This window comes from Mastomys coucha, unplaced genomic scaffold, assembly GCF_008632895.1.
Source record: "Mastomys coucha isolate ucsf_1 unplaced genomic scaffold, UCSF_Mcou_1 pScaffold9, whole genome shotgun sequence".
NCBI classification, from domain to species: Eukaryota; Metazoa; Chordata; class Mammalia; order Rodentia; family Muridae; genus Mastomys; species Mastomys coucha.
In genome coordinates, this window is record NW_022196915.1 from 85,571,270 (window position 1) to 85,586,991 (window position 15,722).

Sequence of the window (15,722 nt, forward strand, 5' to 3'; positions counted from 1 at the left end):
TGAGGAAATGAAAAATTACTTCAAAAACGTGACCCACTGTAAAACTATACCATGAAGATTATTAACTTAAAGGGAAAAGGTTTATCATTGGTTGTCTCATGAAACTTAAGAGGAAGGTGCAGTCCACCAGTATACACGGAAGCATTCAAATGCCCCAGCACCAAAAGGCATGGCCGCCAAAGTGCAAATGGTTGCTCATAGGGAATAAAATAGGAATTTGCATAAACCTACTCCAAGAACTTGGACTTGTTTTTATATACAGAATTCTCTAAGTGTTCGGGGGAAGACACACTAACTCCTCCCAGATCCACCACATACCTCCCCATCCTTTCTCAACTTTGACAGCTTCTTGGAGGAGTTGGAATTACTCAGAGTAAGGTACAGGAATGTGGTAGGAACTAGTTAATGGGGAATTGCGGATGGAGAAAACCATGAATATAAGCAGATGTCCTAAAGTATAGAACAACTGAAATGGCAAACTCAGTGCGTTCCTATGCAACAAATATGTTAAGTTCATTAATAATTTAGAGTCAACTCAGTAACTGATAGTAAGCCTTAGAACCCAGCAAATATTGAGGATACTGAGTATTCTAGTTTTCATTCTGTCGCTAATAATAAAAAACACTCCTACGAAAATATTTAGGAGAGGAAATGGTTTATTTGGCTTATACTTCCAGGTTCATCACTGAGAGAAGTCAGTACAGACACACGAACTGGAACCTATTGCAAAAAAAATCACAGCGAAAAGCTGTTTGTTTAGCTTTCTTATATAGCCTACAGTCACCTTACCCAGGGAATGGTGTTACCCACAGTGGCCTGGGACCTTCTATATCAATCAAAAATCAAAACCATTCCCCACAGAATCCCCATAGGCCAGTCTGATCTGATCAACCTCTCAATTGTGACTCCTTCCGCAGGTGACCCCAGGCTATGTCACCTTGACAGTAAAGGCTGACTAGGACATGAGCAAATATTAAATGCTTTCTGATAAACTACAAAAGGAAAATAAACTAGGAGCATCAAATCATCACTTCCGTGTAAAAGGGCCACACACTTTTTAAAGTCTACATTAGTTTCAATATGTAATATTCCATGGCCTCATTTTATCAGAGGCTAGAAGACCAGCTACTACATCAATCTGTTCTGCTCAGTGATAGACCATGGCTCTCCCACTTGACTACTGTCCTGATGGCTATCTTACCATCCTTTAGAAAGATTCCTATTAAATCGTAAGGTCTCTCTTGGGGTATATAGATCGGTTGGCTAATTGCTTGCCTAGCACAAACAAAGGCCTGGTCACCAATACAGTAGGGCACTAAGCACACCTACACCCTGCATGTAGATGGTGACAGCAGTAGGATCACAAGGTCATCTTTGACTAAACAGTGAGTTCAGGGATCAAGGCTAACTCTGGCTACATGAGGCTCTGTTTCAAAAATAATCTCTTTCGAAGTCAAGCCCTTCTCATCATTTAAAAAAAAAAACAGATAAAGGAGAAGTCCACACTATATAAATACCAAGATTTAAGTCACTAGAACTTACTGAATGGCTTATGGGAACACTGGTCCGTGCCTGGCTATAAAAATGCCAATGAAATGCAGCCTGCTTCTCGGCTGCACACATTATTCTTAGTCACAATCACAGTGTTACGTGGAAGCTTTAGGGCAGCATTTAAATAGATGGTCTAGGAAACAATAAAGCCCCCAAAAACACTCTAGTTACATTCCAAATTTAGACTCAGTAGGAAATACCAGAGGAATTTTATCTACTGTATCAAACAATAAAATTCTCTCAGAGCCAGCGATACGGCGAAGCAGAGAAACAGGGTATGAGAACTTTGTTCTATTGCTGGAAAGCCAATGTGCTAACAAAAGCATCCAGCAAGGGACTATCAAGTCTTTCCAGTATTGTTCTTGGCAAATCTTAAAAAAAAAAAGAAACATGTAATATTAAACAATGTAGTAGTTGTTGATCCAAAGTAATAGACGATAGTTACATACCACGACTAATTTAAAACCATCAAGACAGGGGAAAGTAAAGCTAGAAACCAAGGCGAATGCAACAGTCTCCCAGAGAAAGGTCTAACACCAGGGGGAAAAAAAACTAACTAAGGAAATCAGAATAGAGAGAGAAAGACAGAGGCCAGAGAAGCAAACAAAGTGGAGGAGAAGGAGGAGGACAGAGACTAGCATTCTGACTGATAGTTCTTCAACTCATTTTACCAAAGAATTCTATAGGCCTGGACTTACCATCATTTTTCCCAAGAGTCACTTAAAATTGTGTTTGGAACGGAACATAAAATGCAGAGTCTGGGTGAAGGGGAGATGGCTCAGTGGGTGAGAGTGCTTGCTGCCTAACCATGAAGACCTGAGTTCTCATCCCTAGCACCCATGTCAGAGATCAGGCGTGGTCACCTGCACCTATAGCTCCAGTGCTGTGGGGGGAACAGAGAAAAGAGGACCACTGGGGCTTGGAGCAAGACAGACTAGTTAAATCATTGTGAGCTCCAGATCTGTGGGGGAAGGGCAGAAGGGAGAGGGAGACAACCACGTCCCAAAAGAATAAGATAGTGACCTAGCAGGGTACCCAATGTCTTCCTCTGGCTTCCATCCCTACTGGTGGACATGCGATTGTGTAGGTAGGCAAACACACACACACATACACACCACAACAAACAAACCAGCCAACAATAGACGATGCAGAGTGTCTTCCCCAGGTGAATGTCACAGCAGTGCGAAGGACCAGCACCCCAGCAGACCCACACCAGCCCAGGAGCACTCCCTATGACACACACTAACTGGCTTACAGAGCATCCGCTGAATTCTCACACCTCCCCGGAGCTGCTACTGTTAGCATCATCCCCATTTCCAGATATAAGCCTCTTTACAGAGGTCTCAGACACACCCTTAAAGTGACAGCAGGCCCTCGAGGCCAGACCTTCAGGGTGCCGGGCTGTGCCCACAGCCAGTGCATTTCTGACACTGAAGTCTGCCAAAATTGAAAGGAGAACTTGATAAAATGGCAAATCCTGGCACCTATCTTCAGAGACTCTGGTTTAGTTCTCTGGTATTTTACCAGATTTTTAAGCAATTCTGGTGTATATTGTCAGCATAACACTGAGAAACCTCTAATACAATGTACCTTCTAAGCAAAAGTGTAATTATTAAATTAGAAATTCCTTAACCCTTAACTCAGGCATATGATTACCTCCAAAAAGTAAAAACTGCAGGAAATTATTAAAATTTTACTTTTTAGGCTGTTTTATATACTTATATATAATTATACAGATGATTACTAAAGGTATGCTTTAAAATATCTCATGTAAGTATAAAACAATGGCTCAACATTTCAGAAAACAACTTCTGTTTGAAAGCTTCTTCCCCATCACTAATCTGTCCCTTTTGAAGGAGTCTTGTGACCATTGGTGAGCATTTTGGTTTGGATGTCTTACTCTGCCCTCTGTACCTTTTTAGTGATGTGTCTCTTAGGATGAGGGCCGTGGTAACAGGACTGCGAGAAATCCCAGAGTTCACTCTGACAATGCAGTCTCCTGAACAGAGGAAAGAGAGCACACCCTAAGGAGCCAGTTTCAGATAAGCTGCAACAACGGCATGATTTTTGCCATCAGAACCATGGATGTGAACCTCAGGCACCAGTAAGAGCATGTGACCGAGTCAACCCTCCATCTCTGTCAGAAGCAGTGTAGGTCAGAGACAAGACGGCAGAATGGTTTTAAAACATACAGTCTTGAGGACTCTCTCATGCATGGAAGTAGCTGATGCCCAGAAGGCACGAGGAGACTGAAGCAGACGGTCAAAGTACAGAGTACAGTGCGCCTGATACCAGAGTAACACAGACTGAGGTGTGATCACAATAACTATAGAAACAACTAAAATAGATTTTTTTTTTTTAAAAAAAAAAGGTGACTGCCATTTTTCTACTCAGACATACGAAAGGATAAAAAAAAAAAAAGGATCATTTGGAAATCATATGAACTTAGATGGCACTTCACTGTGAATAACTGATTTGCAAAAGACCACAGGGTTGCCATTTTAAAGGCCAAAGATGCTTTCTCCATTTATAAATGGGATTTCTCAATACTCAGATTTGTTTTCTGGCCAATAAAGATGACAAAATAAACGTGCTTTGTTTTACGGAGTTTTAATGATGATGACGACGAGAGTAGATCGTGAATGCAAGAACTAGAGGCTGTGTTAAAATTCCTTATGAGGAATCATGGTTATTCTCGCTTGCTCCTCCATTGCTGGGATACAACCCTGGCCAAAAGCAACAGGCAGAAGACACAGGTGATTTTTTTCTCCTGCTTTCAAATGACAGTCCATCATCAAGGAATGTCAGAGGAGAAACCAAGAGGGAGGAAGTGAGGCCCAGACCCTGGAGGAGGCCTGCTTACTCTCTTGCTCCCAGGCTCACATTCAGCTACCATCCTTACACACCCCAGGCACACTGCAGCCCAGGGATGTGCTGCAAGGGCACTGCAGCCCCTTGCAGTGGGCTCTCCTGCATCAATTATCCATCAATGAAATGCCCCACAGACATCCCTACAAACCTATCCAATTGAGTTTTCTTCTTCCTAGAGAGCAGAATATGGCAAAGACATCACCAGAAAACCATTTCTCTTATGAATGTGGATAAAAACGATTCTAAAATCATAAACAAGCTAACCTACACATTAAATCCAGAAACGTACAACAATAAACGTAACCCGCCATCAAGTGGGACTTATCCCAAGAGTGTAAGGTTAGTTTAACATCTGAAAAGTAGTCATTTAACACCTTTTCATATCAAGAGATGCAATAAGGACACTTGGTAAGATTTAGATCTTTCTTGATAAATCCAATCTCTTTACTATAGGCATGGGAAAGAAAATATTCCACAGGATTTAAAAAATCCACAAACAGACCTACTATCACAGATAGTTGCCTGTGGGACCAGCTTCTAGGAAGGGGAAGATGGAAATTCATAGGGAGTATGAGAGAGCGAGAGCGAGAGAGAGAGAGAGAGAGAGAGAGAGAGAGAGAGAGAGAGAGAGAGAGAGAGAGAGAGAGAGAGAGAGAGAAGCTGATCCTCAAATCAAAGAAAGTTACAAAGGATACAGAAAAGCCAGAAGTATCTTCAAAAATAAGAAGTAAAGAAAACCTAGTTTCAAAAGTTGTAAGAGATCAGTGTATTGTCACAGCCTTGACAGCAAGGAAAAAAGTGGTGGGCTCAAGATCTGGTTTCAGAAATTCAGGCCACTATGGTATATAGGACCCTATCTTTAAAACAAACAAAAAGAAAATAACTTACAGGGATGACTTATCAAATAAGTATGTATATATGTGGTATGAGCATGAACATATACACCAGTGGTCCAGAACCAAAAGTCTAGAAATAATGTCAAGTGTTGACAGTCAACAGATTGTTAAACAAAATATCAAGCTAACGAGATTTTTTTTTTAAAGAATACTTTGGAATTCTTTTATCATCATGTCATGTTTTATTGTTAAAGGTTGAATCCAGGGCCTCCATGCTGCAACTATAGCCCAAGAATAGTCTTTTTAATCAGTGGTGTTGGGGAAGACAGATATTCAGAAGCAAAGACATGACTGCATGCAATTACCTCGAACCACTTCTACAGAGCCCACCAAAACAGATCAAAGGTCTAAATGTCAAAAGTAAGACAACATTCTTAGCCAAAAAATACAAAGAATACATTTTTCATGACTTCAGATCTGACAATGGCTTTTAAATCTGACATTCAATCCACAACTATCAACAACAACAGCAACAACAAAGCATGACGTATGTTGCTTTTGCAGAGGATCCCACAGTAAGTCATACCATCATTTTCACCAAGAAATATGGATTCAAGTCTCCTCCGTGTCTCGCCAAGTTGACAGACATTTTTATGCACTGATATTTCATTCTCTACCAGTTCAAAGTTTATTTATGCATTCATATAGCACAGGTGCCTTGGGTTGTTCCCATGACCTGGCAGCGCTGAGTGCAAATGTAAATGGCTGAATGGCTCCCAGAGAGCCAGTGAGGAAGAAGGAAGAAAGAGGCAATGATAACACAAAGTCTTCTTGGGACGATGAAAAGGTTCTGTGTGATACTAAGAGTGGATATACCTTAGCATACATCTGCCCAAAGTCAGGAGGAGAACAACACCAAGACTCAAATATTTACTTTGTGTGATAAGGATATGTCAATGTGAACATACTTTGTGTATGTTCACTGATTACAGCAACTGCACAGTTGTGGTGGTGGAGCATGATGACAGCAGGAAAGGCTGCGGATATATGGAGACGGGATATACGAGATCTCTCCGTGTATTTCCCTTATTTTACAGTGAACCAGAAACTTCTCTGAAACAAATCAGGCCCTTGGAAAGAAAGATGAATTAGGCTTCATCAAAATTAATGTCTACAAAGAATATCATGCCAAGATATCAGGTAACCTACAGAATAAAAGAAAATATTTCAAGACCGTATCTCTGGTAGGGCTTACGATGGAAAGAAGGTAAAGGACTTTCCAGTCCAGCAAGAAAAGGCAAACAACCTAAGGAAAAGCAAAGGATGTGCATGGACACTCACTCCTAGAAGACGCGCACATAGCTAAGAAGCGCATGAAGAGAAGGTTGAAATTATTATTATTTCCTAATAAGTGGTTATTAGGAAAATACAAATCAAAACCAATGAGATGTTGGCTATAACCACTAGAATGGCTATAATCAAAAAAGAGATGGAAGGCAGTGAAAAGCTGGAACCTTCCACAGACTGCTGATGAAACTTCACATGGCAGAATCTCCCGGAAACCAGGACGACAGGTCCTCAACACAGAATTCTCACATGATACAGCTCTTTTCTTGCCCAGTATAGACCCAAAGTAATTGAAAAGAGGTGCTCACACAGAACTCACATACACCTACCCATTCACAGCTGCACAATTCACAATACAGAAAAGATGGAAACAACCCAAATATCTATCAACACACGAATGGAAACAAAATATCAGTGCGTAAATGGAGCAGAAAAATAATCTTAGACTAAGACTGCAGTGCTGAAACTGCTATTTCTGAAGAACGGAAAACTAGATTGTCTCCAAGTGTGTTGAACAGCGTCTCAGGGCTTCATCCAGATGTTTATGTGCAAGTCTTTTTCTTCAAGCTCTAATATTTTACCTAAACTCTAGTTCTATGAATCTGACAGTCTGAGCACATTACTCAAAATATAAACAGATAAAATATCAAACTCATAGATGGGACCACCTAGTGTTATAGTTGATAAAAAATAATTCTGCAACCACATTGATATATGTTGTGAATAATATAAAGTAATTTGCCTATATTAAGTTGTAAAAATATTTTGGTGCTTCTTCTATGGTTTTTAAAAACATTTAGAAAACAAAAGTAAAGAACTGACTACAAATTATATAAGTATATTTTGGATATGTATAGGTAAACATATATATATGTATATATATATAAAATGTATATATATGCACACACATATGAAGAGGACATACATAAAGCCACAATCCATATAACAAACTAATATAATCTAAGTGAACACTACTTTTATTTAAATATCAATCTGCCATTCTGATTTAACAGGTTTTAACCTGTTATTTATTGAAAAGTCACTTACTCCTGAGAAAAAGGCTGCTTTCCCCAAAGATTTCGGAACTTGTTTGGCACACTAATCTGAAACAATGAAAAAAAAAGGAAAAAAAAAGTCAGATGACAACTAGAAGATATTGTATTTAAGTTAACCAAATATTCATTTAAATATTTAAATTGTGTGATTTTTAATATTGTATACATATGTCTTCAGGATACGCATACTATACTCATAAGCATCCATCTCTCACATGCATATGCACACACAGAGAAAAACATAGATAGATGGGAGGAAAAGTTTGTAATCTTTTACCCAACTAGCTTTACCTTAATGTTACTTCTGGGAAACTGAGAAAGTGGGGCAGGGGAGGGGGAATGGAGACAGTGGTTTTATTGAAAGGAGAAAGAAATGTTACATGTGGAGGTCTTTAGAGATGATGTTGTTTGATTTTATGAGCACGTGTGCAAAAGAAATGGTAGATGGTACTCTTCTTTCATAAATAGGCTTCCATTACACTCTGCATTTCCCCACATGAGTCAGAATAAGCACCCATGTGTCTGCTATCCCATTTTGTGTAGCTGTGTAGCAGGGAGAGGCCTGGGCAGAGAGGCAATATCTAACACCCAGGAATTTCTCAGTCAGTGTTTACTTCCCACGACCACACACTCTGAGCCATCATTTACTACTAATGCCTCTGTGGAGTTAGGTATTTTCCAAGTCACATGGTTCCCGCTCCATTCTGCTCCAACTTGTCATTTCTCTCTCTTTTTTAACACTGGCTTTCAATTTCCATGGGCAAACTCGATTCCAATATAGATTTCTGAGCTTTGATAATAACATCTGCACTTTGTGGACTCTAATCATATATCCTCTCAAGTGCAAAGTTCACAGTCTTCAAATCTCTGAGCAGGATGAAAAAAATCAGGTCATTTCCTTCTTTTCAGAGAGATCCAGGTCTTTCTTGAGAAATGATTTAAAGCACCACGTGAGACTTCAGGATAGAAATTCAGCAGGTATATGACAATAAATCTGTCCCTGATAAGCTTAGCATTCTGTCATCTGAGATGAGGCAAGTTTTGGTTTTAGAGAAAATTTTCAGTGCTGTATAATTTTAAAGGGAAATGTTAAAAAAATCACATTACATATTTCCAGTTGCTTACACGAAAACTGCACTTGCCACTTTCAACACTGTGTATTATGTATCACGCCCTCATATGTGATTCCAGAATGATCCCGGGAATCCCAGGCTGTATTCAGGGGGTGTTGTTCTCATACTGTCAAGGGCATACCGTTCCATGCATTAGTAACTCTCACACCTCATGGAATCTTCCCGGTCCAGACTCCCCACCCCCTTCCATTATGTCAGGCACTGGTTTCAGTCTGAAGAAACTCAGCTTTATACACGTCCTCTTAATACCTTTCTGCCGTGTTGGTCTAATGATGAGAGCGTATTTCTGAAGGTTTTCTTTTCGTTTTTCCCCCTTTTTAGTTACAAAAGCTCGACTTCTGTGTAAATTGTTAGCTGTGAAAGGTGACATGTTCAGACAAGTCCAAAAGTTGGACTCTATGGAACACACAAGAAGGGTCCATCACTAAACTCTAAGATACATTTCCATTATTTTTTTCTGCTCTTTGTAAGCACTGATCCTTTTGTTGACACAGGACGCAGTACTCACGAAATCTGAGTGGCCAGTTAGAACGTGCACAGCTACAGAAAGCCAAGCTGCCTCTTTCTCAAATGCAGAAAAGTAAAGACAAGGGCTGCGGTGCAGCCCAGTGGTCAAGCTGCCTGAAATGTGAGTGAGACCTTTAGGTCTATCCAGCTCAGAATAAAGAGGATGGGGGAGGGGAGGAAACAGCGGTGGGAGAGGGTGGTGTGAGAACAAAAAGAAGCACAGGGATGATGAAGAGAAGGAAGTAGGGAGGGAAGGGGAGAAATGCCAAGGACAAGCAGGAAAGGTTGCCATCCTGCCCAGCCTGCAGCCAGCCCTCACAAAACCGCTTGGAATGAAAGATTATTCTAAATAGGATGGAGTCATTCAAGACTCAATTCTTTGACTTGATCCCTTCAGAGAAATTATTTTAGTGGCTGAAACAAGGGCGCAAGGTTTCCTTTCAGCTTTTAAAAATCAATATTTTTAAATCTTGTTTCTGTGTCTGAGGAAAGTAGGTGAGCAATCCCTGTGGCAGAAAACCACTCCCTGTCTCTTTCCATCCCTGACTCTCACAAATGGCTGCTCGTTACTAGCAGAAAAAAAACTACCTTCTGGTACCACTGGAGTCACAAAAAATAAGAAAGGAGACAGATGTCAATGCCTCTGCCTGCCTCTTCTCCTAAGGAAAACAGAATAAACATCATAAGAACCTGCATAGAGCTCCAGACAGGTGGAGTGTGGGTTTTGGCTTCGTAAGCGGCCATTCTGAGGCAAAAATAGTTTAACACTTAGATTTGTTGGCCAGAAGTTTCTGCATTCAAATTCCACATCTGTCCTCCTTGTGTAAGCTACTTGAGCTCTCTGAACCATAGTTTACAACTTTTACACTTCATGATTTGGAGCCTCATGCATTCAAGTTTCTTGGACGTGATAGCCAGCATTGTGGGAATTGTGGAAATGCAAAATACTAGGTTCTGAACTAATTTTATTCCTATGCTCAAAGATGGGACAAGTGTTTCAACGGACTTTAACGTGTTTTTGATGAGCATAACGTAAGTTTTTACTTTGAGTCGCCATCCGCAAGGGTTTATGTGGAGGCATAGCACTCTCCGAAGCTCAGCCAAGTGTCCCTTCTACAAACTCTGAATGGGACTGTTGAACCCCGAGATGGGACAGGCTCATGTATTTCACCTTTGCTGCGACAGCATCGCCAACACAAGCTACTAGAAAACATAGAACAGCTGAATCACACACTATTCACAGCACCTTTGAGTAAAGTGTGTGCATAGAGCTTGTTTAAAGAGCGTTCGTTCACCCTTTTATATCCAGTATTATAAAACCTTTGTAAGCTGTAATGCTCCCTAATCTTCAATCATAGGTCTAGAAACTTCAAACACACGCTTTGAGATTTGCCTGTTGGCCTGACCTAAACATTGTATCTATTTGTGTGTAAGTGTGTGTGTGTTCATGTGAGTATGTGCATGCATGTGCAAATGTATGCCTGCGCACGAACAAAGACTGACAGGAGGACCTTCCTTGATCACTCTTCATCTTATATTTTGAGGCAGGGTTTCTCCTTGAACCCGGAATTCATCAATTGAGCTAGGCTGGCTAGCCAATGAGCTCTATGGATCTTCCTGCACTTCCAGCATCCCCAACACTACATTTTAAACATGTGCTACTACTGTACCTGGCTTTTACACGAATAATGCAGATCTGAGCTGAGGGGCCCATGTTTGTGCAACAGACACTTTACTGACAGAGCCATTTTCCAGCAACACTTTTAGCACATTTTAAAGTTCAAGTATTTTCCCAAACCTGTAACTCCACAGTATGTTAAAATATACAAACATTAAACATATATACCTATGCTTTTATAATTTAAATGTTTGCTATTGCAAAGCAATTTTTTTAAAGCAGCAACTCATTACTTTTCTATAGTATAGACAGTCAACTCAACACATTTGAGTTTCTTTTGATTCACAGGCTCATCTGTGATTTGGCACACAGATAATCAGAAGTCAACTTTCTATTCTCTCCAAATAATACACTTTTGAGAGGGAGGGAGAGAGAGAGAGAGAGAGGGAGAGAGAGAGAGAGAGAGAGAGAGAGAGAGAGAGAGAGAGAGAGAGAGAGAGAGAGAGAGAGGGAGAGAGATTGATTTTGAAGAACTGACGAAATTTTCTCGTATAGGTTACAGTTAGCTTCTACCACCAAGTAGACACTCAGAAATGACAGTGTCATTACTATAAGGTGACCCTTCTGTAGCTTTCACCTCTCCATATAAAGCCCAGGAATACTGATGCCAGGAATTTTACCACGCCAGTCAGAATACTGAAGATAATTCATATCTCCATTTATCGTATATTAGAATAGAACTCAAATCTCATAAATTACAGAGAAGGCGATAGTGCACACCTTTTTTGTTGTTGTTTTTATTCAAGACTGACAAAGGTTCACACTGTTATTAAGCCCCAGTACTGCTTCTGGGGAAAACCTTGTACTATAAGTGACTAGATTAATTGAGTACAGCAATAATAAATATCATCAAGATCACAGAACCACTGAAATGGTTCTGTGTCTTCTAGATGCAAGCTTGAGGACCTTATGCAAGTGACTTCATACTCATCCATATAAGAAAGGAAAAAGAAATCATTTTCCTATCAATTTTCCATCCGTTTTTGTTTAACGCTCTAGAGATCTGCATATTGAATAATAAATGGTTGCACTGAATCTCATGTGTGTATTTTAATCCAGGCAAGAAAGCAGTTCTGGGATGTTTGGCCAACACTCCAAGAAAGAACCATTGTGTAAAAGAGGACACTAGTAGCCTGTGTTTTCAAGTTTCTATGTAGATTCTTCATGATCCACTTAGCAGGTGTTAGAAAGTATTTGGGAAGCTCATTGGTGCAGCATTAGCTCCTCACACAGCCATCACATACTAAACGAAAACAAGTCTAAGCCAGCAGGTAAACACGTTTGCATGTGACACTGAATTCAGTCTTAAAGTTCTGATATGCTAGTTGTTGTAGGTCTCTTTTTAAATAGTCATTTTTTACAAGTGTATTAGTTGTATGAATATTAGGAAGAGCTATTTTTATAACACATTTTGCTAATGGACTTAAATGCATAGTTGTTTCAGTTAATTTTTTTAAAAGAAAAAATTTAGTTCGCTATTCTTTGACGGTTTCATATAGGCATATACGAACATTGTTTTGTTATTTTCATGAACACCCCATTACTTTCTGCTTCCTGCCATGGCTGGAGCTGCTCTTCCCATCAGTGTCCCCCGCACCCAGTTTGAAGGCTTTTACTTTTTTGACTCAGTTCAGTTATGACAGGGGCATAATTGGGGGAAAGTGGGGGGAAGGTACTCATCCTTAACTACACCATTACAGGAAATGTTTCAAAGATTTTCAAAACTCACTTTGCCCTGCTGCCAATTCGCTAAGTATATGAAGCCTTTACAATACAAAATCCCTCACCTAAAAAAAAAAAAAAAAAGAGCTGGTACTCCTCAACCAAAAGAAGACATCTTGTTAGACTGATGGATATACACAAGATCCCAACCCTCTGAGCACTCAGTGAGATGCTCTTATACCTAGCCTCATTCAGGAAGACAGTTGGTAGCCTCGGAAGGCCTGCCAGTTGAATGGGTGTACGAGGATTGGAATCCTGTGCCGCTCTTACTTAGCAGGCTCACTGTCACACTTGGAGGACTGACATAATGTCTACGGTTGCTCACCATTGTTCCAATGAGAGTCCTAATAAAACAGAAGGGGACGTAGCAGTGCAAACAAGGAAATGTTAATAACCCGGGCACTCTTGCAATTAATTTGATATCAATTTAAAATTAGTTCTCAGTAAGAGAATTGGAAATTTATATCACAGCTTTTATTTCAAGACAACAGGATATGGTATAATTTCATCCAGCTGTTAAAAAGCAACCCAAAATACTTTTTTCTAATTAGTTAAATGGTTGTAGCATTTGAACAGATCACTAAGGCTTTCTGTCCCTGGCCCACAGTGGCCACTTAGAACAACGAATTGATCTAAAAAGCTCTGTGTGGTCAAAGATGTTAGCTGGGAGCTAAGAAATGTGTGCAGCTGGAAAACACATATGCCAGGGTGTTTGCGCTTGCTCACAGAGAAAAATCATTTAGAAGGTGAACACTGGCTGGGCTGGTTAGTTACAGACAACCAGCTAAGCAGCCCAAGGACAGCCAGCAGGGAATTGTCAAGAACAAAGCAGAGACCTTTAGGGGGGCAATGTAACGACATAAAACTATATAATAGGAAGCTATTGCTATGACATCGTAGATATTTTCTTGAGAAGAACATAAACAAATGAAATGATTTCCAAGTAAACAGACCACCTCAACCTCTAATTCCAGCTCAAATGCAGGATGCAGGAGTTGAAGAGTTGGAGTTTGAGGTCAGTCTGGGCTTCATAAGAGCCTAAGGGCCAGTTGATCTTAGCTACAGCATTAGAGTCTCTAAAAGTCATGCAGAATGGTAGCACACACCTGTAATACCACCAGCAGTTAGGACAAAGGAAAGAGGATCATGATTATCCTCAGCTACATGATGTTATAGGATAGCCCGAGCCACCAGAAACCCTATCTGAAAAAGAGAAAGAGAATTCCAGGATATATTGAGAAGCCAAAGTAATAACTGTGCCTAATTTTGAAGGCTTGCTCCAGTAAATACCATAAAAGAATGCTCAGAAATGATATAACTCACTACCACAGCACACATGGCCTCGGTTTACATAATGACTCAGAAACAAATGGAAGCTCATTAGAAGCCCGTGAGGTTGGGTGCAAGCCAATCAGGTCCAGAGATTGTAAGAAGTACAGCTAATAGTAGCAAGGTAAGGACAATTTTCCAAATGGTTACAATTATCTTTCTAAAATGGACTAAAAAGTTTATTTTGTTCTTTAATAAACTACAAACACACATCCCATACAGGAAAATAAAACAGAGAGGTACATGGAAACTTACCAGACGAGGTCCTCTGAGGGCTTGTGAGTCACTGCACTCAAACACATTTTTAGTACATCATTTCAGTGATTTGTACATTTTGTTTCTAGACAGTATCAAGTGGGGCAGCATTATTTCTCTGAGGACAGGTAGACTATTTGGTGAGTGATTAAGCTCCTATTCTGCAATAACTAATGTTTATTCAGCCATAACTTTACATTGGTATTTTTATATATTTGCATAAATTGAGATTCATGAAGATGCATAAGACACTCAATTTCCACAATCATGTCCTCTTAACCATTCCGATGCCAGTTGTATTTAAAGGACAGTGTAGGTCAGTGACCTCACCACAAGTTTTTCAGTGGCCAGGCCCCAGCTTTCTAGGGTAAGTCTGATGACATGTTTCCTGTATATGTCACCAATGTCCCTACATTTCTCTGCTTTCTTATTTTAGTAAACAGCACCACCATTTTGCCTGACCTTGACACTTAAAACATATATCAAGAGGCCATAAATTTCTATCAAGAAAACTTTTTTTTAAAAATCTGGGTGTTATAATGCATACCTATAATCCTGCTAATCAGTAGGAAGGTGGACACATGAGGAACAGATCTCTAAAGGGCTCTCAGTAGCACGGCAAGTTTAAAGACATCCTCAGCCACACAAGCCTTCTCTTAAACAAAACAAAACAAAACAACATTTGTTCTCTAGAATTTAAGTTTAAAATATGCATATGTCCACATACACATATTGTCCACACTTAAATCTGACAACTTCTAAGTCTGTTAGATTTATTTTGGGCAGCAACAGAGCATCAGCAATAACAACAACAACAAAAAAAGACTTCATTTTTTTAAACCAGGAGGCAAGGAATAAGAAGAGAAAATACATAAGTACACTTACATGTTCTCCTACTTTAGGATCATTTAGAAATGGCCTAGGTTCCCCTTTCATTTTATTCTCTCCACAGTTATACAATGACAGTATGTGCCTTTTCATCTAAGTTTTTAACCTCCTTGTGTCAACTTGGGTTTTTTTCTGTTTTGCTTTTGTTGTTTTTTTATTCTTAATGTCTGTCTTTGTTCCATGTATAAGATGCACATATAGTCCGCAGCAGGTTGTGTCACCATTACACTGAGGGTAACTTCCAGGACCAGGTATAGCAAAAACTAATGACTGTTTCACTGCTAATAGGAGAGATCTGCTCTTTCTCTAAACACAACAAAGGCATCTGGAGTGATGACGACCCTTGCACGTAATCAGTGAGAGATGGAATATGCCCTAATTCATCTGGGCAGCACAGTGACAGTCAGGCCAGGCTGAGCTGTGTAGAGAAATGCTACCTAAGATAAGTAAGAAGATAGATGGATGGATGGATGGATGGATGGATAGATAGACAGACAGATACAAGGGTTTTTGTACACACACACACACACACACATATATATATATATAT

At 39.9% G+C, this 15,722-nt stretch overlaps 1 protein-coding gene across 12 annotated transcripts in view; it reads right to left on the reverse strand.

The window, feature by feature from the left end:
- Positions 1 to 15,722, reverse strand: part of Klf12 (Kruppel like factor 12) — a 411,614-nt gene that overhangs the window by 360,912 nt on the left and 34,980 nt on the right. For 6 of the 12 annotated variants that reach the window (XM_031362759.1, XM_031362769.1, XM_031362768.1 and 3 more), the window contains exon 2: positions 7,653 to 7,708. The exons of 3 other annotated variants lie outside the window; for them this stretch is intronic. The gene's annotated coding sequence lies outside the window, so the exon portion shown is untranslated. Of the gene's footprint in view, positions 1 to 3,465; positions 3,551 to 7,652; positions 7,709 to 15,722 lie in introns of all 12 variants that reach the window. 3 more of the 12 variants (XM_031362763.1, XM_031362771.1, XM_031362760.1) reach the window with 1 other exon arrangement.